Source organism: Protopterus annectens, chromosome 13.part0 (genome assembly GCF_019279795.1).
Source record: "Protopterus annectens isolate FY-2018-M chromosome 13.part0, PAN1.0, whole genome shotgun sequence".
In the NCBI taxonomy this organism is placed as follows: domain Eukaryota; kingdom Metazoa; phylum Chordata; order Ceratodontiformes; family Protopteridae; genus Protopterus; species Protopterus annectens.
In genome coordinates, this window is record NC_056747.1 from 1,044,797,122 (window position 1) to 1,044,822,834 (window position 25,713).

Below are 25,713 nucleotides of genomic sequence, written 5' to 3' on the forward strand. Positions count from 1 at the left end.
ACTGAAAATGGACCTGTGTCTAGTGGACTATCCCGGTTAACAAATGTGAAATAAATAACTAAAATAATAATGGAGGGGGTAGATGCAGGCCATCTCTGGCAAAGCAGTATGGTCTGTCGCTCATATCCTCCCAGGTTGACAAATGTTGAATCCTATCAGAATGACATCAAAAAGCAATCTAATTATGGACAAGGACAAAGTGGTGCCCATCTCAACCTGGCCAAGGCATTTGACGCAATACCCCACCCGGGCATTGTATATAGCTTCAGTAAATTTCGTATAAAACCTCTATCTCACCCACTGGATAGCAAGCTGGCTTACAGATGGGACCAAAGACATTAGAATAGGGGAGTCTACCTCCACAAAAGGGCCAGTCAGTACTGTAGCACCTCAAGGCTAAAGGCATTCACCTGTGCAAATTACAGAGTTGATAGTACACCCCTAAGAGTAGACCCAGTATTTGGGGATTTGGGGAAATGTTTTGGCCATCATGTGTCTGGTGTAGCTAGGAAATCATTCTTTACTGCACAGCTTATAAGTAAGGGTGAGGCATCTAGGCCCAACGTTGTCATTGTTGTGTAATCCATTGAGTACAGTGCTTTCTTCAGTAAGTGTTTGTTTAATTACCCATGTACAAGTGGAGCTTGCATAGAGGTTCTTTACAAAAAGATTCAGTTTTACATAATTTGTGACAATCATTAAAGACTTCTAGCAATAAAGCTGTCCATACAGCTGGCTAGTATTACTCCACTACACTGAAATGTCCTTGGTTTGTTACAGTTTTCTTTCTTCACTGCACTGGTTTAAAAAAAAATAAATAAATAAAAATATAGTACCGACCCATGCACGTTCATTGTCTGTCTGAAACCAAAAGTGAGCTATAACAGCCCTGACGAACCCAGAATGATTTTGAAATCTTGCAAAAATGATGTCATAATCCATTTGTCAACAATCCAAGAAAAACCTTGGATATACAAGATGGCAAGGAAGTTGTTTACATTCAGCATGGCCCTCCTTGTAATGGCTGACACTGATTTGTCTAACTTGTACTTAATGGCTCTTCTTGCAAATGCAGCTTATTACGGACTCTGTCAATCGGAAGCCTCAGTGCAAAGTACGTTCTACGTATTCTTGGTAGATGGTGCTAAATCTTCTGCACCAGAGTTTCTTTGCTTAATGATACCCCTGTCCGTCTCTGCAACTCTAGTTTCCTGAACAGTCCTTTCCACAGCTTCCATATCTTACAATTCAGAATGTTCCAGACTCTCTCCAAAATCCAGTGTGACTCGTTTTCCACATCTGAAGGAGACAGAAAGTCAGCAGTTATCTCCTCCCCTTTGTACTGTAACCACTGAATGTTTAACCCATTAGCAATTTGCATACTCATTGGGACATTTTCTGTCAGAACACTGGTACAGAAAACAGACCCCACACCTCACTGATTCATAATTGGAACTAATATGGGAAAGACTACCACATTTGTGACATCAGTTAGGTTGACCTGGATAACCTAAAACCACTCCTGTCAAAGCTTCACAGTAGTCCATAAATGCTGCTCAACACCACCCTGCATCCACAGTGGCACTTAAAATATATGCGCGCACACACACACACACACACACACACACACACACACATAATTGCAAGTTGTATATTGCGTCTGGTGAATCCAAAAGGATATACTGTTCTTGTAAACCACCATATATATGTGCACCTCTTTGTTCCTTACCAACACTGTAACCCTACAAATGAAAGGACAAGTTGGGAAGTTGCAGAAATTTTGTAAATAAGTCTTTAAAAGGTGTTGTTCTTAAAAAATGCCCAAAGCCTTGTCAAAAGTAATACTTTTTAGTTCAAAGTACCTGTTGGTGAGGGCATCTTGCTGTCACTAGTAATGAGCCTGCAAATTCTTAGCTGTCATGCATCTGCAGAAGAATGCAGAGCTGACAGTCTGTGTTTCCTAGTGTAAGGTTTGCTTGCTTATAGCACTACTGATATTGTCCCCTCAGTCTCCTGAGACATGTACAGTGCAGTTTCATCCTACAAGGGTTTGGAACAATGGGGCTTTCACTGTAGGAACAAATGATACTCTCTAGTTGTCAACTGACAAGTTCCCAGGCATCCATCTGTAACGTTTCATGCACATCGGTGCCTTTCTTCATCCTTCATTCATCCAATGCAGCCTCCAGTAAGCAAAGAATCTTCAAGGTGCAATTAAACTCTAGTCTATGCAACTAGATCCTTCAGTAAAAACATTGTCTGAACTGTATAGTTCACATCACCTGCCTTATCTGTTCACCTGACAAGATGCCATTTCTGGAGAGTAGGGGGAGTTTATTCCCTTGGTATCTTGGCATCATTTCTTCTACTCTGTGTAAATACCCAAAGGCTCCATTACATGACGATTGGTTTACTGTATTGTTTCTCATATATAGTATGTTCAACCTCCTGGGGTGTCTGTCTCTCAGGCTTGCTTCTAGGCAGTCTCAAGCAAGCCTGAAAATGCTGTTTTTAAAGTATTAAACTATTCAATATAATGTTGTGTGTGGAATCGGGCCAAATGCAGAAGGATAGTACTGAAGTGTAGCTTTGTGTGTTTGTGTGTAAGCGTTTTCTACAGTGAATCATTTGCTTTTTTCCATTCCCATGGGGAAGCCCAAATTCCAGTTTTACTAACTAGTGTAAGCTTTGGGACATTTTATTAGTTTGGAGGCTCACCACCAGAGCTTGAAAACCTATGATCTTCTTCCTCCTCTTCCCAGTTGGGGTCGCCACAGTGGATCACCCGTCCGCTCATGATTGGCAGTGGAGTTTTCACAAAAATTTAAGTTATTATAATGCATAACCTACACAGCTTTTCTACTTAGTTCGCCACTGCAGATGAGCCTTTGCTTTACTGAGATTCATAGCTAAACACTAGGCTAGCTGCCCTAGTGGGCCATTTTAAGCCTAGCCAGTTTCCCATTTTTTTCCCCCAAACATCTTTATTAAATTTTCACACATGACAAAGGCAGTCTTTGTATGTTTTTCATTTATATAAAATGTAAATGATACCACTTTAGTTGCAAACGGTTTACATTACAGACACCATTGAAACAAGTGTAGTTGCAAACATTATATATACATCACTTATAAACCATCCAATCATTGTCAGTTGAGCATTATATGGCTCATTCAAATCCTGCCTCTTAAACCTCATTCCTGCTCTGCATATATTGTTTTCACTTTTCCCATTTTTTTCCTATGTAGCTGGCTCCTTCCCTTTTCTAAAGATCCCAATTCCAGTTGTTATATCTCTGTTACTAGATTCACTACTTCTAGTAAAGTTGGTCTAGACTTTGATTTCCTTTTTCTAATAATTGCTTTTTTGACAGCCACCATAATTTAGACTGCAAGGCTTTACTATGTCTAGGTAATTCGATTCTGTAGCATAACTCAAAGATCCTCTCCACGGTTAGTCCAATCCACTCACCTAGCATCTCAGAGTGGTCTGCAGCGAATCCCGAAAGTCTCCAACATTTGCTATCCACCTGAGGAAAAATTCTTTGGAGTCTACTTGGGGTTTAGAAGTACCTAAGTCTTCTAGACTTTGTTGCATGTTTGGGAGATATACATATAGACCAACTAATAAGAAGAAACACTAAGAAAATCCAAGGAAAAACGTGGTCCAAAACTGAAAGGAATTTATTGAAACACGATAACACAACAAATGAACTGAATTGACCTAGGTTTCGTCTTTACTAAGGACTTTGTCAGAATACATACTAAATCCATACTAGCCTATTTATAATAACACAAGCCACACCCCTTAATACAATTAATTAATCAATCTTAAAAATCACTTCCTATACATAAAAATAAGAAAGTTATAATTCACAAAATATATGTTAAATACTTAATCTAAAACCAGTACATTTATGAAATAAATAGATAAAAATAATAACGATAATAATAATATAAAATATTCAATATCCCATTACACAAAACTACCCTGTAATATGTTTTAACCTTAAACAGGTTTAATAGAACAATAATTATTTAAACCAGGCTATTTGTGTGCATCTAACCTAATCTGCCATCTAAGTTCACATAGATCAAGATGGACATCCAAGGTTTTCCCTTGTAAAATCATATTTGATTTGTTGTACCACGCAAAACTTAAATTTGTGAGTAGAATTACTGGCTACATGTCTAGCTAATGCATTAGTAGATTTTAAATGCTTAATATCCAAAAGATGCTCTCTAACCCTTTCCCTAAAATTTCTACATGTTTTCCCTATATAAAATGCCAAACATTGTTGACATTTAGCAACATATACCGCATTATTGGAAAAACATTCATAATGGCCTGAAATATAAATGTTATATTTGTTGATAGTAAAACAATTACTAGTGGTCATGATGTATGCACAAATAGAACATCTGCCACATTTAAAATTCCAATAATTCTGTTAGTCTCCAAGGCCTTCGGGTAAGAGCATCTTTCAAAAATATCCTTAAATGCACAGTCTTTTCTAAAAAGAAGTTTAGGGCTAGAACCCCACTCAATATCAGTATTATTATTCAGGTGCAGGATATCCCAGTTCTTTTTAATCATATTAACCAACCATTCTGAATCGCAGTTGAAGGTTGAAATAAACAAAAAAGGGATTCTCCCACCCTATCCTTGCTCTTAGAATGAATTGTTTGCTCCACTACATTGTGATTGCCAAGAATAGGTGTATATATACCCGAATCCCTTTTATGCTTGATTTCAAAGAATAACCCCATACATATCCCTCGGGTATCCCTTGTTCATAAAAAGTCCTATCATATAATTCAACTCGTCCACAAATCCTTGGTTATCACTAACCATCCGAGCAGCTCTGACCATTTGACCTTTTATTCCTCTTTTTTGATGGTTAGGATGCCAACTACTATATTGTAAATATGAATTGGAAAAGGTGGCCTTCCTATATATACTAGATTTAATGTTCATGGAAGCTCTATCCAACGTCAATTTTACATCTAAGTAAGTGATAGTATCAAAGTTGTATTCATAGGTAAAAAATCTGGATGATATTTTTATTGTATGGGAGGGTGAAATTGACAAGTTGGTAAATTTTATTAGCTATATCAATAACACCGTGGATTTTTTTACATTTACCTATGAATACAACTTTGATACTATCACTTACTTAGATGTAAAATTGACGTTGGATAGAGCTTCCATGAACATTAAATCTCGTATATATGTATATGTGTATATATAAATAAATATATATATATATATATATATATATATATATATATATATATATATATATATATATGAAGGCCACCTTTTCCAATTCATATTTACAATATAGTAGTTGGCATCCTAACCATCAAAAAAGAGGAATAATAAAAGGTCAAATGGTCAGAGCTGCTCGGATGGTTAGTGATAACCAAGGATTTGTGGATGAGTTGAATTATATGATAGGACTTTTTATGAACAAGGGATACCCGAGGGATTTATGTATGGAGTTATTCTTTTGAAATCAAGCATAAAAGGGATTCGGGTATATATACACCTATTCTTGGCAATCACAATGTAGTGGAGCAAACAATTCATTCTAAGAGCAAGGATAGGGTGGGAGAAATCCCCTTTTTTGTTTATTTCAACCTTCAACGGTGATTCAGAATGGTTGGTTAATATGATTAAAAAGAACTGGGATATCCTGCACCTGAATAATAATACTGATATTGAGTGGGGTTCTAGCCCTAAATTTCTTTTTAGAAAAGACTGTGCATTTAAGGATATTTTTGAAAGATGCTCTTACCCGAAGGCCTTGGAGACTAACAGAATTATTGGAATTTTAAATGTGGCAGATGTTCTATTTGTGCATACATCATGACCACTAGTAATTGTTTTACTATCAACAAATATAACATTTATATTTCAGGCCATTATGAATGTTTTTCCAATAATGCGGTATATGTTGCTAAATGTCAACAATGTTTGGCATTTTATATAGGGAAAACATGTAGAAATTTTAGGGAAAGGGTTAGAAGAGAGCATCTTTTGGATATTAAGCATTTAAAATCTACTAATGCATTAGCTAGACATGTAGCCAGTAATTCTACTCACAAATTTAAGTTTTGCGTGGTACAACAAATCCAAATATGATTTTACAAGGGAAAACCTTGGATGTCCATCTTGATCTATGAACTTAGATGGCAGATTAGGTTAGATGCACACAAATAGCCTGGTTTAAATAATTATTGTTCTATTAAACCTGTTTAAGGTTAAAACATATTACAGGGTAGTTTTGTGTAATGTGATATTGAATATTTTATATTATTATTATGAAATAAATAAAAATAACGATAAATGTACTGGTTTTAGATTAAGTATTTAACATATATTTTGTGAATTAACTTACATTCTTATTTTTATGTATAGGAAGTGATTTTTAAGATTGATTAATTGTATTATTAAGGGGTGTGGCTTGTGTTATTATAAATAGGCTAGTATGGATTTAGTATGTATTCTGAAGAAGTCCTTAGTAAGGACGAAACCTAGGTCAATTCAGTTCATTTGTTGTGTTACCGTGTTTCAATAAATTCCTTTCAGTTTTGGACCACGTTTTTCCTTGGATTTTCTTAGATATACATATAGCCCCATTCTCTTTGTTAATTGCTTATCCAGTCTCTTCCCAAGCATTTCTAAGCTCCTCTGATTCTTATAATTGTTATGCAATATTTTATAAGCTTTGCTAATTATTCCTTCTTTTAACATCCGCTTCTGTTCTAGATTGCCTTTGCTGGTCTTTCATTTAGGCACCCCCTATTTCTTTCTCTTTGCCTATACTCTGTTTTCCCTATCAAGGACTGATATCAATCTCTAATCTGTATTCCAAATAAATTCCTGGCCTCCTTCCATTCTATTACCTTTCCCTTTCTAGTTATTTGCTCCCAATATCTTGGTTCTTTTGCCAGTTTTCTCCAGTAAATTCCAGCCCTCTCTTGGCTCTTATCTATATACCTGACTACAGTCATCCCTTTCGGCAAAGTCGCTTTTCTCTGTGCTCATGCTGGTTTTGTTCTTAGAATACTCCCTGCTATTTTATGAATGTAATGCTGTGTATGATTTTGGTTCTTTTCCCTAAGAGTCTGCATTCAAAATCCCAGTCTCTTCTTATTTCTTGAGCTTCCTCCATGTGTCAGCATTATTCCTTTCCACTTTGAATCATAGTTCTGCTTGTGCTATGTATAAGAGCCTTAACTATATTGCTCTAAAATGCCCCCTCAAATTGGGTAATCCTAGTCCACCTTATTCTATTTGTAGAATTAGCTTATCCCACTTGACCCTTGCTGTTTTCCCTTCCCCAGATAAAATCCTTCAACGTTTTATTTTTTAATTAATTAATTAATTTATTTATTTATTTTTAATTGCTATCCACAGCTTCTCTGATTGATAAAAAAATATTCCTGACGTGGGTATAAGACTAAAGGGACGAATGGCTTGTATCACAGTATCGATATCCATATAACAAAACTTCCAATTTCTCAGTGTTTGTATTATCTTCTGTTTTTAGTCTCTTTCCACATATCCTTGGCTGCCACCACAGAGTCATTTCTAATCCATATTCCTAAATATATTGTCATGTTACCATAAATAATGGATATTGTTGGACCAATTTGTGTGGGTACATAATTTACTGCTATTGCCTTTGTTTTAGCTTCATTAATTTGGTATTCCGAGAAGATTTGAAACGGTCTTAAAATGTTCCATAACACTGTAATGTCCCTTTCTGGTTTTGTCATGTATAAAATATCATCTGCAAGTAGTCAGCTTTTCCTGACTGCCACACCAATTATATCTCCGAGAAGATTTGAAACGGTCTTAAAATGTTCCATAACTCTGTAATGTCCCTTTCTGGTTTTGTCATGTATAAAATATCATCTGCAAGTAGTCAGCTTTTCCTGACTGCCACTCCAATTGTATCCTTGAATTTTTTTGAGTCCCATATTTTCATTGCCAGTGGTTCTAAATATAACGCAAACAACAAAGGGGAAAGCAGACAACCCTGCCAGGTTCCTCCACTCAATCCGAAAATGTCGGAGAGGGCCCCACTCACTTTATTTCACACTTCTGATCCCTTGCGCATTCTTCTATTCAACCTTTCTAACTGTTTCAGGGAAAGCAAATGCTTCCATTGCCCTGCTCATGGCGTCCAGGTGGACTCAGATGCTTTCTCTGGATCAGGACCCACCAATAAAAGTGGTACTTTCTTACATTCTGCTTCACTCTGGACCATCAATGTTTTGTTTAATATTGTTAAATGTTTGTCTCCCGTCCACAAAACCACAGTGATCCATATCATTTTGGTATCGCTTTTGCCATTCTTTTAGCCGTTGTAGACATAAACACTTTATAATTATGGTTTAGTATTGAAATGGGCCTGTATGAAGCTGGATCTGATGGATCTTTACCCACTGTAGGTATTACTGTTACCACCACCTTCTTCCAGAATGCTGGTACTGCCCATCCTTTTAAAATACAGCAATCTTTCTAAACTCGTGCATGTTCTCGAGATAATCCTTTATTTTCTGTTTAGCATTCTGCAGTTGCTCCTTTTCTTGTTCTGAGAGATTCCCCCTAGTTTGCAATACTTTAACACTTGTCAATTCCTCTAAATAATTCTTGTTACTGTTCCTCCCTTTCTTTTATTTCCAACCTGGTTTTAAATTGCACTTTAATTTTATCCCCCTCCTTGGTTATGTTTTCAGAAGATAATCCCACTCCTTAGTAGTAGTTCCTGAATTAATTCCACAGCCCATTCCCTAAATTCCTCTCTTTCAACTGACCGGTGGGAAAGTGCCTGTGTCTCATTTTTATTTTGGTTATTATTGGTGCATGATCTGAAATAGTTATTGGGTAAGTTTCAAGACCTTCAGTTAAATGCACATGTTCCTGTGAGAATAAAAATCTATCTAGCCTAGCCCAGTTTCTGTATCTCTCTTGAGTAATATGTAAATTCACTCTGAACACCTAGTACTGAATTCACATCTTCCATGCCTAACCTTTTCATAAATTTCTTCAAAAATCTACCCTCCTTATATTTTTTCTTCTAGGCCCCTCAGACACATCATCTTCACTGTTGCAAACCAAATTCCAGTCTCCACCTATAAGTAATTATTCCTTGCTGAAAGATGATTATTTCTCCCAGAATTTTCTTAAGCTCCATTATAACAGTTTTAGGGGGATGTGAATGCATGCCAGTGTAATCCTCCTCCCCAGCCAGTAGTCCCACTATCTTCCATTATTATCTTTTCTTTTTTCCTCTTCTATCACAATTTGAAACTCCTCTTACAAATAATGAGTATTCCTCTCTTCCTTTGCCCTAGATATTCTACTGAATAACCATCCTAAAATCCTTTCTTTATCAAATTCACATATTTAGTTATTTCCAGGTGTGTCTCCCTGTAGCATAGCTATTTGTGCTCTACTTTTTTAAATTTAGTTCACTACTTAAGACCATTCAGATTGAAAGACATTACAGAGAGCATCATTTTCTTGTATAGTTATTACCACATTTTATATAGAACTGCTCTTTTGCTAAATGTCTAGTTCCAAATTTTATGTTGCATGTATATACTGTTCGGCAGGTTGGTCTTTAGTTGTTTCTTGCCATATCCATTTGCGCTCATGTCGCATCTTACATAACTTTTTTTTTTGAAAGCCCTCAAATAGAGCAAACAACTGCCCCCCTCCCACCAAAAAAAAAACTTCCTAAAACCTACGAACTTATCTTCAAATATTGAAGTTTTTGCTTCCTAATAAGAAAATAAGTTCTAAGTTGATAGCTACACAGGCAGGCTAAAGTTAACCAAAAAAAGAAGGTTAGTCATGCTAAGATGCATGCTACAGCCTGTGCTATTAGTAAGTGCTATTTGATTATTGTATATCTTTATAACTCTTTCAGTTGAGAAAACCGTTGACTGCTTTCAGTAAACACTTTTTCTCTAAGCCATTTCTCTTTATCAAATTGTCTTCTAGTGACATGCAAATCAGAAAACAGCTAAGGGTGCCTTGTTTATTAGAAAAAAGCCTTGCAATATTTAATATTCTTTTTCGTTTACATGCTTTGTAATAAACTTGTTACTGAATAACACCCAGGGTTTTTACCCAGTCCTTTCCCTATGCAAGCATGGGAAAAAGCACACTGCGTTTTCCTTTGTCATATTCTGTTAACCAGACCCTTCCTCTCTCCCCCATCTCCTCCCCTTCTCCCAGTTTCCCATTTTTGTGCTCGAAATAACCTATCCCATTTGGTTATAGATTGGCATTACCCATTCCATGGTCTTATCTCTTAGGAGCTCCCTCTGTCCATTTTTAGTACAGAAGATACATTTTCTGTGTCCCATCCATAGAGCAAAGTTGCATTTGAAAATGGGCAGGGATAAACTTTAGAACAGATGTATCCTCTCTGAGATATACCTGTCCCTCCAAACTGTTTTGTTGATGTTACAGAAGAGGTTTAAATTCCCAAACCGATATTTATGATGCCATCAGTAATGGATCAGAGGATACCTTGTATGCCAGAGAGAAGTTACCTTTTGGCAGTCTGTAGGATACCAAGTATAGTAACAGAGCTTTAAGTCGGTCCTTGTTGGATATGTTGTTTAGGCCTTTTTTTTTTTTTAAGTAAAGTATCTCTGTGGGCGTTCCAGTTGTTTGTATGTGTCTGGACAGATACATACCAAGAGGGTTAGTAAAGGGGACACATTCCCTTTGTTTATAAGCTGTACAGTATAGAAGGGCTTTCTTACAACGCTTGACAGGTTGTACAAAAGTCATGTCACTGTCCACATAAGTTCTCAAATCCCGAACAACCGGTTCAATTCTTAGGGGCACATTGTCAATGTGGAAGTTCTGTGGGACAGATGACTTCCCAAATGATACAATAATGCATTTTTAGCATGTAGTTTCAGTCAGTGATTTTGGTACCAAATATTTATTTGAGACAAACCTTCCCTGCAGGATCACAATGTCATTTGGGGATTCATTGACTGCTCTTAATTTGCAGTAATCTGCAAACCTAGTCAGCCGTAGCCCATTGGTATTGACTTTTACTTCAGAAAAGTAGATGCCAAACATGATTCGCTTGGTTAATATTTAAAGTAAATCTGTTTAGAGTAAGGGTTCTTGTAAATTTATGGTAAGTGATCCTCTAGGTGACTTACAGAACTCAGCAATGATTCTCATCTGGGTGGCCTGAAGGCGATGTACGGAACTAACCAATCAAGGATGCTCAGTAGGGTGGGTTTTGCAGGAAAATAATGAACCACCTAGGTGTGTTGAGGACAACTGATGCAAAATACTTCCCTCAAAGCTGGTAATAAATATGTAATTAATTGTTGTAAGTACTTTTGTGTCAGAAATCAATTTAGGAGAATTCATAAAGTCTTGTTGGCAGGAAAAAAAAAAACACTCACACCCTACCTGTATGCCAGTAGTTTTTTCAGATGGTCTTGGATTACTTAATCTGTAACTCTGCAAGTACTCTTAACATTTTATTCCAAGTGATGTTGCAAAAGCATTGCAGTGGCTCTTTCTAGGTATGCTGTCCCCTTTTCATGACAGTTTTTCTCTGAGCTCTGCTTCCTAAGGTTGCATCTGTAAATTAGATTGGTTCTGTATGCTCATAATTTTTTTTGGTATGTACAGATTTTGCATTCCAAAAGTGACTGTACTCCGCACTGTCATTGATCTTTTTTGAGGTACACAAGACCCAAAGTTTGGTCAGTTTGAAATGTTACCATTTAGGAGACTGATTCCTGTGCTACAGTTTTACATGTTTAGTGGTATTTAACTTGTACTGATTATGAAGATGAAACGGAGATTTCACCCACTATTCACTTTTTGCATGCCACCGTTTTCTCACCTTCAACTTGGAAGCTTTGGCTAGCAAGGGGAGCAGAAATAGAGGCTTGAAAAATGTTTTTACTTATGGCATGCTAATTTCTTGCCACAGGTAGGCTTTTTTTTTAACCAGCTCTCCTGTACATTAATGCACCACTTTTAAAATGTGTTGTTGCAGTTTGAGATGTTCATGCCCAAACCCCTTTTCTAAATCTGCTAATACCTCTGTGAGATGTAGCTTTCCCAGTATCTGCTTCTTGGTAGTTCTTGCCTTCCTTGTGGCTCATAAGCTTATAATTTGTAATTAGCCGAGGTATTTATTCTTCATGTGGAATAGCAAGTTCTTATTGGGTTAGTATGGTGCAGTGGTTTGCGTTGTCACCTCACAGCAAGAGGTTCCTCTGTTCGATTCTCTGCTGGGGTGCCTTCTGTGCAGAGTCTGCCTGTCTTCCCTGCGTTCATGTGGGTTTCCTCCAGATGCAAAGGTTTCCTCCTATATTGCAAAGACATGCATCTGGAACTGTTCTCCTTGAGTCTCCTCTGAAAATTGGCTCATCCCAAGTCTGACTTTCCCTGTAAACAAATAAATAGGTGACAAGTGATGTGAGCTTTTCTTTATGCAAGAACAAGAATCCAATTGAGACCTTTGGCAGTGACTGTGGGCTTCTCTGACAAAATGCATACCATAGACAATCGGTTCATAACTTCCTCGCACAATGCCCCTCCTCATGTCCTCCGCTGGGTCTACTACTTTTAAATTTCAAAGTTTCAAAACATCTAATTTCTTATGGTTGAGACCATAAGATCAAAGTTTTGAAACTTTGAAATTTAAATAATAATAAAAAAAAAATAAACAAAAAGTCCTGCTAACTAAATATACCAACACTGAGATTGCACTACAGCAAGGAAAACTGTAAATATACCATTCCGTGCTACACGGCAATCTCTGTTTAAATGGTTTGTTTCAAAACCTCAATCTTATGGTCTCTGCCATAAGAAGTTCGACATTTTGAAGTTTCGAAATTTAGAAGTAGACTCCCTGTGCCATATGGTGGCAGATGAATAGAACTTAAATTTGTGTCTTACAGTCCTATGCCTTGGGATTCAGAGATTGGATGGTGTTACTGTTGTGTTATGGTAAGAAAATTTGTATTTGCAGGTACATGAAGTGACATTTAAAATAGCTGAATTATTCTAAGTATAAAGTACACGTCTAGACTACATTACATTTATTCATAATCTACTGAAAGTACTGGTTATAGAAAAGTACTGTTTTGAAAAAATGCAGATTGTCCTTCACTGCCATAACTCTTAATCAGATAGCAGCACTTTGTTAAATTGTGAATCTAAAATTGATTTTGTGTTTAACAAAAGAAACTTGTTTTTAGGCATCAGTTATTTGGTTATTTAGCAAGGATCATAGGTTCATGGTAAGTATTAGGCATTCGGTCTGCAGACCATTTCAAGCCTAGTCAAAAAATGTATTTAAAATTTCCTCTAGCCTAGCGGATGGCAAGACAAGATAGTCTGTAGACTGGAGAGAATTTGAGGCTGCCCATTTGGTTATTGCGTACCTTTGAACGTGGCAGGGATGCTACTCTGCTTGGTATGTACTGGAAGTTTGTTTCAGAGGTGAGGGATATGTTGGGATATTAATCGGTCACGCCATCATGTCTTATCTGCTAATGAAGGTTTAGTTCCTTTAAAGGAAAACTCCGGGCTTACACACATTTTAGCTCAACCGCGAGTCATGCTCTATCCCTGTGAACTAATTCCAGCCATTTACAGCTACGACAATGCACAACACATTATTACTTCTACATATCTACCTTTCCGTAGCACAGGGCAGGAAAGCCCATCCCCCGTTCGTCAGTATCACATACTTTCATTTCCAATTTGTCTTCCCCTTCGTGACGTACCTTTGACACAGTCCAATCAGTAGTTCCCTCTAGTGCAAATCCTCCCAGACTGTGACTTAGACTTTTATGCTGGCCAGCTCATTATCAGGTACTATAAACTGCTGCATAACTTGTTGAGGAACTCTTTTTACGACCTCTGTTTCCCACCGGAATAAAAACTTGACTGGAGCAAGTTAGTCCTTGTGTGCAGCTGCAGGCAACATTCCTGGACGGTGAACTCAGTACCAACTATTTTTCGGTAAGTTTGCTCCGTTCTTCATCCTGCCCATATAGAATAATACACTCATTTGTCTGTCTGTTTTTTTTTTTTTTTTCCTGCTCTTTCTGTACTAACTCGTTGTCTGTGCTTTTTTCACATTTACCGTGCTGTGTATGGTTGCTTCTGACTGCACATGTGTGAGTGAATGCGTGCCTGTATGTAGTAAGTATGAAAGTGCTGATTGCAAAGTTGAGAGTGAATGAGCCATGCAAGTGTGTGTGTGTGCGAATGCTTAACAGACTGTTTGCGTGTGTGATCGTGTGGGCATGCATATCTAATAATCCGGAAACCCATGCAGCCAATGTTTTTCCCGCCGTAAAACAGAAATGGATCCAAGTAAATGGAGTGCATTGTTAATGTGTGTGCTGCTGTCTGTGTGGGAGTGAATGCTGTGTGTGTGATGGCAGATGAGCCCATTGGTTTGTGTGGTTGCCTGTGGGTGCCAGAGAGGAGAGATGCAAGTCGGCAATTCATGATGCTTAAATAATCTGCAGTACTTCTGAAAGGAAAATGTGCTGTGTAGTAGCTTTGGAAAAGAGGTCAGCTTTTAAGTATTTAGTTATGTTATAGGGCTTCTTAGGCAGACCACTTGGTTGGTGTATAGATATCTCGACATGCCTGCAACATTTGGATTGTAATTTACTTCTAACTGCATGATTTACACTCCCATTTCTAAGACAATTTCAGAGTGTCATTTGGCAATGGAAGCTTGGGCGAGCAGGCAAAATGTTGGAGTAGAAGAGTTGGATATTTCTTCTAATTTGGTTTACAGATATCCTCCTAAATCTGGTAAATCCAGCTTCTCTTTTTCCTCGCATCTGTAATGGATGCATTGCAGCTGTAACTAGATAGTTATTAACAACATTGCTATGAAATGAGTGAATCTGTGTTATTACAGTAATGTGGAAAGTTTTTACACTGCAAAGTAAGTGAAGGCTTGACTAGAAATGGTTGGGTTTCCATGCACGTTCAATGTATAACTCTGTAACTTTAAGAATGCCCACCTGAACATCATCTGTACTCTGTTTTTGCGTATGTGTTGTAACTATTGGACTGTACCTAACCAAACCAAAGAGCTGGTTGAAGGTTCCTGATCGGTAGGTCTGAAACTTAAGAAAAGGCAGCTTTTCAGATGTTCTGTGACCATGTAAAACATTGGTGTCCTGGGAATCCTGGTGCACATCTGCAGTGGAAATAGGATGTTTTGCACGTTTTGAGTGTCTGAGGGTAGTTTGGCTGGGCACTTAGTTTCTAAATATATGTTACTACAGTAGTCAAAGCCTCTATGAGTCTTGTCATTTCATAGGTTTGTTTAGTTCATTGTTAAGCTAATATAACTCTTTTTTTATTCTTGTCTCTGCAGAGGGTGAAGTATATATAGAATTGGCTTTAGTGATCTGCAAGTGATTTATAGAATTGATGGCAAGGGTAATTGCAACTCCACTACTGTTTTTGATGTAGAGAATTAGCTGTATTTTTGTAACAGGCTGGCCCAGCATCTGGAGAATATGGCAATTTATTTGGTTATTTTTTGGCTGGTCTGTTGGGTATGGTGTCCTTTATACTGGTACAGTGACCTGTTTTACTGGGTGGCTGGTAAGGTCGAGTAGAGAGCCTTGTCCTTCTGTACAAGTGCTTGCTATGAGGTTTTCGAAAATTGGCCAAGGCTCTTGCCACCCGCATAGAGCCGTTTTAGGCAAGGGTCAAAAGACAAACCCACCTCAGTAAATAGCATAAGTAACAAAAAACTGAGGATAATGCTACTCAATGCCAGAATTCTAAACCACAAGTCGTACTCGTGTCTCATTAGCCAAACATAAATTATGGAAAAATTGGAGCGACAGCCCATGTGATTCCACACACTGTCACAACACAACATTGAGTCAAAACAACAAAATTCTATCTTGTGTAGAAATTAAAATGTCAGTAATGCTATGCAAATATTGAACATAAGGAGCATATAAATAAACAGTTATTATCACTTTCTACAATGCCATGTCTTTGTTACAGCGATGTCATCTTAGTCTGGTAAGCATTTTTACACTAGGCTAATAGTCCCAGGGCCCGTACAAGTCTAGCCCAGTTAAACCTGTGTTCCCAAGGGTGTCTGGTTCAGGTGGACACTATAAAATCAGCATCTGTTGCCCCTGTCAGAGGGACACAGGTGGAACCCCGAGGGTGAATTTCCAGTTACGATCCAGTTGTCTAAATTAAGCTTAAATAGGACCAACGAGGTGCTTTAACATTAATAGGAGGCTTGATCCAAAGGTGGGGCAACCTCTGTGAGACCTAGCTGTCTCTCCAGCAAGTTATGCTGATGTTGCATACCAGGTTAAGATCCTTTGAGCGAGTCATTTCACTTGCAAATGTGCAGCATTTCCATTAAACCTGAGTCAGACATTGCTCTATATGCAAGGCACAGGTTGCCTCTGAGCAGTCTGTAACAAAACAGATTAAAGTGGCAATTATTTCTGTCTGTCTGTCTGCATAAGACTTCTAAATTTTATTTGTAAGGAGTGGTTTTGGTAGCTCCAATTGCTGCAGATGTTTGGAAAGGAAAATACCCAAGGGAGCATTGTACTCTTTTATTATTGGCTTGATGAGGGAAAAGTACAAGGGGGTTATAACATCTTTTTTTTTTTTTTTTTTTTCCTGGAGGCAATGCCCTTACTTATGAGATGAGCAATATAAAATGCCCTTCTTACCATTGTGGAGGCATGGTGATCAAAGTTGAGGTTGATGTTGACTTTTGTGCCCAGATCTCTCACCACTGACTGTGTGCTTTACTGTATTGTTATTGATGCGGGTGTTTGCAGGAACATCACCCTTGCCGAAGGTGGTGGTGATGCATTTTTTTGCATTAACTTTAAGAGCATGACTTTGGAACCACTCATTTAGTCTACGCAAGACTTTCTCGAAGGATGTTGACAATTGCTAGCAGTTTCAGTGATCACTTCCAGATTTCAAAAATGACCCTCTTTGAAGAACTTACTCCCTGTCAAAGGCCTGTGCGAGGTCTAGGTAGGCTGTGTCTACCACTTTTCCCTCGTCTATAGCCTTGGTAACATCTCAAAGAAGTCCACCAGGTTTAGGAGGTATGATCTGCCCTTAAAGCCGAACTGGGTAGGGTCCAGTGTTTGGAGGTTCACAATGTCTCTTTTAATGAGTTCCATGATGATGTGCTCCATAGCCTTGCAGACCAAGCTAGTCAGGCTTATAGGGCGATAGTTCCCAGGGTCTGTTGTGGCTCCACCTTTGTGGAGCAGAATAACCATTGCTGTGCACCAGTCTATATGGGTACGTAGCCTGTGGATTGGCTGAGTTTGAATAATGTGTTTAGGTGAGGGGTTGGTTCATCTTTGAGCTCGTGTAGGAGGTAGCCTGGGACACCATCCGGTCCCATTGATGCTGTGTTTTTTGGCTTTGGAGAGGGTTGTTTTAACATGAGTGTCTGTGATTTCAGGTGCTTTACATTCTTTTGGTATGGTTATGGACCCTTTTGGGGGTGAAAGGGGGGTGAAGTTTGTGCTGAACCTGTCTGCCAGGATGTTGGCGATGTCTGTCGGTCAGTGTATTTTGTGCCATCTGCACCAACTCCAAGCAGATCTGAGCATTGCCACTTAGATTCTTGACATAGCTAAAGAATGCCTTGTGGTTATCTTTGGAGTTCTTGGCAATTTTTCTTTTGAAACTTGCCTTGGATGATTTTTATGAGGGATCGTAGTTTCTTGCTGATACTGATCAGGGATGTCTTCCCTTCTTGGGATTTTACTCTTTTTCTGTACTAGTTTCCTCCTTTTATTGTATGGCTTGTTTTTGGCAGGAGTCCACCAGACTGGTTTCCTTTTCTTGGAAGAGTGTTTGATTTACTTGGGATAGCACGATCCATGCATTTTTGTAGGTGCCCGTAGACTGCATTAGTAAAGGATTTTGCAGCTTGGACAGAGTTATCCTTTAGCATGGGGGCTTTGAAACTTTCCACCTCTGTCTTAAGTAACGTGAAGTTTACTTTTGAAAAGTTGTTCACGGTGGTTTCCTTGTCCGGGGGCGGAATGTGGATATCCAAAGTGATAAGTTTATGGTCAGATCTAACCAGCGAGGGGTTAACCTCCGGTGTGGAACACCGGTCACTCATGTTGGTGATGACCAGGTCCAGTATGTTGTCACCTCTGATGGGAGTGTTGACCGGTTGATCCAGGGCGTTTTGAGTTTATAAATTCTAGGAAATGTTGAGCAAGGGAGTTAGTACTTGAGTAGTTCTCCCAGTTAATGTTTGGCTAATTGAAATCACCCAATATTAGGGTGTTTGGTAGGACCTTTGTTTCCCAGTGTTTCCAGAAATGTGGAATGGGGTCCTGGGACATGGTGGGTGATCTGTAGCAAGCTACAATTTGAATTGCAGTTTTGCCCATTGTTAGTTGCACGTGGAGGATCTCTGAACCATCGTGCTGTGCCACTAACCTGGAGGTGTGGGTATCCTTGCTGACTGGATACGCCTTCTTTTGTATTTCGGTCCGGGTACTGTGGCCGAAATGTATGGTATGAGTTGTAGCGTGGTAGTGTTGGGGTGCTGTCTGGAGCCTTAAACCAGGTGTCTGTTACTGCACATATCCTTTTTTTTTTTTCCCCCTCCATACTGAGGACTGCCTCGAGTGCGTGCATTTTTGAGGTTTAGACTTCTGGCACTGAGTAGCATTGCCCTCAGTTTTTTGTTACTTGTGCTATTTACGACGACGGGTTTGTCGCCTTGCCTAAAAAGGCACTATATGGGGGTGGCAAGAGCCTTGGCCAGTATTCAAAAGCCTAAGGGTGACCGGTGCAAGTCATCTCTAGCGAAGCAGAGTGGCTTGTCAAGCATGTCATCCCAGGCAGACAGACAGTGGATCCCCTTTGAATGACACCAGAAACTTAGCCAATTGTTGAAATTGGCATTTTTTTCTTTATACCGTGGTATCATTCTTGGTGAAGGCAGGATGCTATTCAGGGTCAAGGTCATACCGGCCTGGGCTATGTGATCAGAGAGCTCTTCCATGTCTCTTTTCATGTAGTCCAGGGAGGTACGGCTCGGGTCATTCACACCAACATACACCATGACAGAGTCATATTTGTACTTGTTCTGGAGTGATCTGAGTGCTTGTGTTATGTGGCCGATCCTGGCACCCGACAGACAACGGTAACCTTCTCCTTATTCAGCCTAGTGAGTGAGACATCAGTGTGCCTGACTATAAAGTCACGTATTACTAGTATGTTTGGTATTTTGCCGTAAGGGCTGTGATTGCATGGCACACTGGTTTTGTGAAGTATGTGTTTCATGGTTTGTGTTGGGAGATGGAGGTTGCTTGGATGTCTGCTTTGGAGGTCACTGTTGCTTTTGCAGATTTTTATTTAGAGACCAAGTATGTTTTTGTGTATTTGTGTGTGTGTTTTGCTGGTGCTGGTTTAATGGGTCGGTGTGAGACTGGTGGTGTGATGCAAGTATTTCCCTTCTCTTGACTGTCTGATCCAGTCTCGAGTTGAGAGCTTAGCCTCCAGTTTGGTCATATAATTGCATCTATTAGAGTTTGGTGGTAGGAGGAGAGGGGTGTCTGTGTACATGAGGCAGTAGTAACATTGCCTCAAAATGCCCAGATTCACCAGTTGGACTGGAGAGTGCACCTGAAACTGCCCTTTGGACATTCCTGGATAGGTACAGTGAACTGTTTTACTGAATGACTGGTAAGGTCGACTAGAGAGCCTTGTCCTTCTGTACAGTATAGGACGGTCTAGTGCTAGGGTTTATAAGTGCTTGCTATGAGTTTTGTGCAAGTGCTGGGCTGAGAAATGAATGGTTTGAGTGCGTAAGTTGAAAGTTTGTCTAGTTCCAAGGGAAAAATTGAAGAGGAGACTTTGTGGAGCCGGGAATAGTTATACCCTAGCTAACCAGCGCTGCGCAAAACCGGCAAATGTGGGTTTTTATAGCAGGGAAATGAAAGGGAGAGAAATTGGCCTAAAATGGCCAATACACCTACTAATTTCTGGGCTGAAACCACTCCTCCAGGGACAGATAGGCTGTTCGAAGCTCCCCTCTCTCACAGGTGAACAGAGAAACTTCCTTCTATCCAAGTAAGGTATGGGCAAACACAGAGATTTGTAACACAGCCCTGAATTCAGCACTAACCTGAAAACTGGACTATACTAGCTTAGAAAGGTGGGAAATTGTGTGTGTATATATATAAAACGGATACAATCAAAAACACTTTAAATGCACAGAAAAGGATACTTATTGTTTATATATCTCAGATCAGAGTTGTAGTCAATGTCCCTAGTAATAAAGTAGGAAGAAGGGGAACCTTCTCCAAAAAAGATGGCCTGGATCAGTGCTCAAGTTATACAAACAAAGCTAGATTCAGCAGGCCTGAATCTGGTCTATGCTACAGCAACAAGGCGCACCAATTTCAGAAAGAAACAGTTCAAACAAGCAGGCACAATAAGCCTGTGACCAGAATTTCCCAGCTCAGGGCAGAATCCAGGCTCTCCTCCCACAAAAGTGCAGGCCACAAGCCTTCTTAATGTAGAATAACTGGCATGAAGCCCAAATGCTTAAGCCAAAACTAATTCACTTTATTTAGAATAGCAGACACTGAGCCTTCAGTCAGCAATTCCCAGCTTAGAAGGATGTAAGCTACCTGTCCTGCCACTACAGTGCAGAGCACAAACCTTCTTAATGCAAAACAACCTGTATGAAGCCCAATTGCTTAAACCAAAAGACTTAGAGTAATGGTTACAATTTTATCAGGCTACTACCAAGCAGTAATAAATGCAGCAGAATAAATAAAATTGAGTACTTTTAAGAAAAGCAAAATTCAAGTAGGAGGAAACGCAAATACAGTAAAAGCAGATGAATAATTTTTTTTTGTTAGGTTCTTCCTTCCTCTCTCCTTGCACTTTACTAAGTGGGTTGGCCTTCTTAAATCTTCTCTCTGTATTAAGTAGAGTGAACACTAGACTTAACAGAGTACAGTGAGATCCTATTCTAAGTGAGCAAATGAGATGGACCCAGGAGGAATGTAATAATACAGGCTTACGGAGGGGTGGGCAATTCCAGAGCCACTAACACCAAGACAACAACCGGGAGAGTGGATGGGGAACTAAGTGCAGAGAGAGAGACGTCACACCATTCAGTGAAACGCACAATTAGGTAACAGAAAAAATAAAATACAGTACTTTTAAAAACTGCAAGTTTGTACTTCACAGAAGACTAAAATACACTACTGCAAGTTTGCACTTAACTTCAGCTTCTAATGCAGGTTATTGTAGCCATCAAGAAAGTAGGCCAATAGTTGGTCATCCTTTTTTTTTTTTTTTTTTTTTTTTTTTTTTTTTGTTTGTATTGTGATATCATCCTTGTTGAAGGTAAAATACTGCTCAATGCTAGGCTCATACCAGCCTGAGGCACACATTCCAAGAGCTGTATGTCATCTGTTTTCATATAGTCTATAGAGAGGTACGTCTCCAGTCATTTACTCCCACATGGACTAGGATGGATTCATATTGGTAATTGTAGTCCAATGACCCGAGTGCATGCGTAATGTGGCGGATCAAAGCCCCCTGATAAGCAACTGACCGTAACTTTCTCCTTACTTAGCCTGGTGAGAGGACATCAGTGTGTCTCACGATGGAGTCTCCAATGAGTAGAATGTTGGGATTGTGTGGTGACTTGCCTTATGGGCTTAGAAGTAGAGGCTCCATTAGATGTAGCTGTGTGTGTTGATGTGGGTGTTGTTTTGAAAGAGCATAATTTAGGCTGCTGAGGGCTTTTGTTATGTGCACTTTGTCTAGGAGGTCTTTGTGGTTTAGGAAAGTTACATGGGGTAAGTGCTTTAGCAAATGTGTGTCTGCTTCGAATTGTGCGTGATGGGTGCAGCATGTGTACTACTGACAAACTTCTTGACATTAGGAGTACTTTTATGTTGAGAGCTTTGCCTCCAGTGATGTTGTGTAAATACATCATTCACATACCATATCAATTTGTTTGAGAATTAACTAGTTGTCAGTAAACCTGAGGCAATTTCTACATTGCCTCAGGATGCCCATGTCCACCAAGCCAGTAACAGAGACAGGACAGTTCATTTCCATGGCAACAGACCATTTTATTGATTAGACAGATCAGTCACTGTCAGGAGTATCCGGTCTGCAACTATGTGGACAGTGTTTGTCACTGCAAACTAGTTGTCCTGTCTGCAACTAGGTATTGGAGAAATTTCAGTCCTTCTTTTAAGTAAGTGCCACTCAAGGTGTCAGAGTCTGTACAGAGCACTGCCAAACACTTGAGGGGAATACGTAGACCCTGAAAATTAAGAATGAATTATTATTTAGGCAGATATTCTGAAGTTGAAAACAAATCAAGTAGTACTTACTGAAAACAAAGAATTAGCTTGTCAAGAATGATGAAAAAAAGAGGAGTTGATTGAATGGCTACTAGGCTACTACTAATGCTGGTCTCACCACAGCTCTACAGGACATTGTGCTAATGCCCTGGATCCTGTTTGTGAGGAACCGCTGTAGGTGTTCCAACTGTTGCATATGCCTAGTCAGGTACATGCCAAAGGGAGCATTGTACTCCATGATGGATCTGATAAGGGCTGAATAGAGTGTTGCTGTAACTTACTTGGATATGGATGCCATATCCTTATTTATAAGCTGGGCATGGATGCCATACCCTTATTTATAAGCTGGGCAATACAGAGTGATTTTCTTACTACCTTGGCTGTATGCTTATCAAAGACCAGATTACTCTCTACACATGTTCTACATCCCTTACTGGGCCAACTCTTATGGGGTCTCATCAGTGAAGTATTTTGTCTGGGTTGATGTTTTCCCAAAAGGCACTATGATGCACTTCTTTGCATTGAGTTTTAATCTATGGCTTTGGCAGCATTCATTTGTCTGCATTAGATCTTCTTGCAGGGTGTTGATGTCATGGGGGTAATTTATGATTACTCTATTTACAGTTCTCTGTGAACTTGAGCAAGAGGCCATTGATCTTGGTCTTTACCTCCAAGAAGTAGATGCCAAACAGGAGTGGGCCCAGCACAAAGGCTGTGGTACTCCACTGGTGAGCTGCCTCTTGGTGGAGGTTATCTGTGAGCCAGCTGGCAGTCCATTGGTTGTCTGGATTTATGCCTAGTTCAGGGAATTTGTCTATAATACCTGAGTTGTGTATTTATTGAACGCCTTAACTAGTGCTAGATAGTCAGTATGCACCACTTTATTTTTATCAGTTGCATCCATTACTGTTGCCTCAGTTACCTAGAAAGTGTGAATAGTGCCTATAGGCACTGTGCACCACTTACTCAGTTACCTTCTCCAAGTCTGTCAGACTGAGTAGGCATGACCTCCCCCTTGGCAAAAACAAACTGGGATGGTATAATGTCTGCAGGTTGCCAATGTCTTGGTAATTCATTCCATGGATTTGCACATTAGACTAGACTAATGGGTCTATAGTTTCTGAAGTCAGTTGATCCACTTTTGTGAAAGGGGTTGACTGTTGCAATCCTCCATTCTCTTGGTATGTAGCCTGTTTTGAGCCTGTAGTTAAAAAGTGAATCAAGTGGTTCTGATAGGTCATGTTTCAGGCTATTTAGGAAACTGCCCAGGATTTTGTCGGGCCCCACTGAGGCTGTGTTTTTGGCCTTAGCAAGTGCCGCCGTAATCTGCTCCCTGTTAACTAAAAGGGAGGGTCATGCTAGTAGAAATTTTTGTCGGGGGGCACAGGGAGCAGTAGGGGGTGATTGAGCTGAATTTGTCAGCCAGCATATTTACTATGTCACTGTGCTTAGTGGAGGTGGTACCACTTACTACTTGTTCAGCACACTGCTGTGTGTTGCCTTTGAGGTTTTGGACATAGCTGTAGAAGACCTTGTGGTTGTCTTTGACCTCTTAGTTGGCCTTGTTAGATTTAATTAGTCCTCTTAGTTTCCTGTTTAGTTTGATTGATTAGTGAGCTCTTTACATTGAGAGCTGTTGCTGTTTCTGATTTTGGCCATGACTTTTTTTTTTCTTTCGTTAGATACGGAGTCAACTAATGTGATTTGTTTTAGACTAACTTCTAGTATATACAGCAGGCTCTATGTAACCATTTACGTGTTGCACAGTATTTCTGTGAACAGGTCTACGTAGACTGTTGTGAACTCGGAGTTAGGCAGGGCTTTGTCAAAATTCAGACCGTCACTTAGCATCCTAACAGCAGATCTTGCTTGGTTTTCCAAACTGATTTTTTATTCTGAAGGAGACAGCTTTATGATCCAACGTGGTGGGGTGCAGAATTTTTCCATATTGTTGAGGACTAGGTCCACTATGTTTGAACCTCTGGAGTGCGTACTTACTGATCAGGGGCATTTGCTTAAGTATGCTGCTAAGGTAGTTTGAGTGAGACCTCTTTTATAAGCATTAAGCAGTTTTTCTCTGGTTACATTATTTGTGGATATTCCACAATAGGGGTTTGCTTTTAAACAAACAAAGGTCATTATGTTGCTTTTTGAAGTGCTTGTTATTACATGTTGCATTATTAATTTCCCACAAATGTTTTTTTTTTCTTTGCATTTTAATGGTCTTTTTTTGTTTTTTAGTGGCTCCTGAGGTTATGGGCCCCGCTATCAGGAACTGGCCACAGCAGTTAAAAAGGTGCATCCTGATGCGGAGATTTCTGGTGCAGTTGGGAGAACAAGCAAGTTTTTTTTTTTTTTTTTTTTTTTTTTTTTTTTAACTGTATTCAACAGTTGTGATTTGGATATATACCTGAAATGCAACTGTATAGATTATAAGTTTCAGAGAGCTGGTGGAAACAAATGTCTAAACATGTTGACACAGCAAGTGGTAATTGCATCTTTGCCTTATTTATTTGGAAAGAGTGCTACATAGTTTTTTTGTAGGATGTGTATATTGAGGTGGAAGGTTCTAAATCCTCTATTGAAAGGCAAAATAGTCAAATCTGTTACTTTGAGACATTAGAAAGTGCTATTTGCATGATGATTTATAAGTAGTATAATCATCCTATTTGCCAAAATGCAGTTTGGCAACACTGAATGCTTTGAAATATGCCTTCTGCAATTACAGCAAAATTCTTATGCACTGAAACCTTGGTCAAAAATGCTGTCTGTGACATGTAGTGATATTAGAGTAGTAGTGAGGTTCAGAGAATAGGGCCCCTTGCATTATCCCTATAAGTATCAACACGTGTCCTGCACAGTTATGTGAGGCAGTCCTTACAGATGTAATTTGTAGGAACCTTCGTCACTTTTCACCAATGTTCGTGCTTTGCTGTGCTCCTAGGAGTTAAAATAATTTCATATGTTTAACTGCACACAGCTGTCCTCCAGTGGATCACTGTTGCAGTTTTATTAACTGATGGGAATATCCTGCCAAGGATAGCTGTATGTCCGTCCAGTGTACCAAAGCCTGGAGCCTTCCTGTCATGCTATACTTCTGATGTATGACAATGTGAAGGAGGTAGGTGGTACATAAGAATGTGTAGGCATGAATTGCCTCAGAACTTTTGCAATCAGCCCAAACACTGAAACTGCGATTCGGCTTTGGTCTATCAGCCATATGATCTCTGCCACTTAAGTTGCCTTTGGCGAGTAAGTATCCCTGTTGTGGAGTCTTTT

The 25,713-nt window shown here is 39.3% G+C and overlaps 1 long non-coding RNA gene across 1 annotated transcript in view; it reads left to right on the top strand.

Annotated features, from left to right (window-relative positions):
• The window catches only part of LOC122788103, a 42,921-nt gene extending 18,113 nt beyond the window's left edge, over positions 1–24,808 (top strand). The window contains exon 2 of the long non-coding RNA XR_006362611.1: positions 24,676–24,808. This is a non-coding gene — a long non-coding RNA (uncharacterized LOC122788103). The remainder of the gene's footprint in view (positions 1–24,675) is intronic.
• The last annotated feature ends 905 nt before the right edge of the window (positions 24,809–25,713 follow it).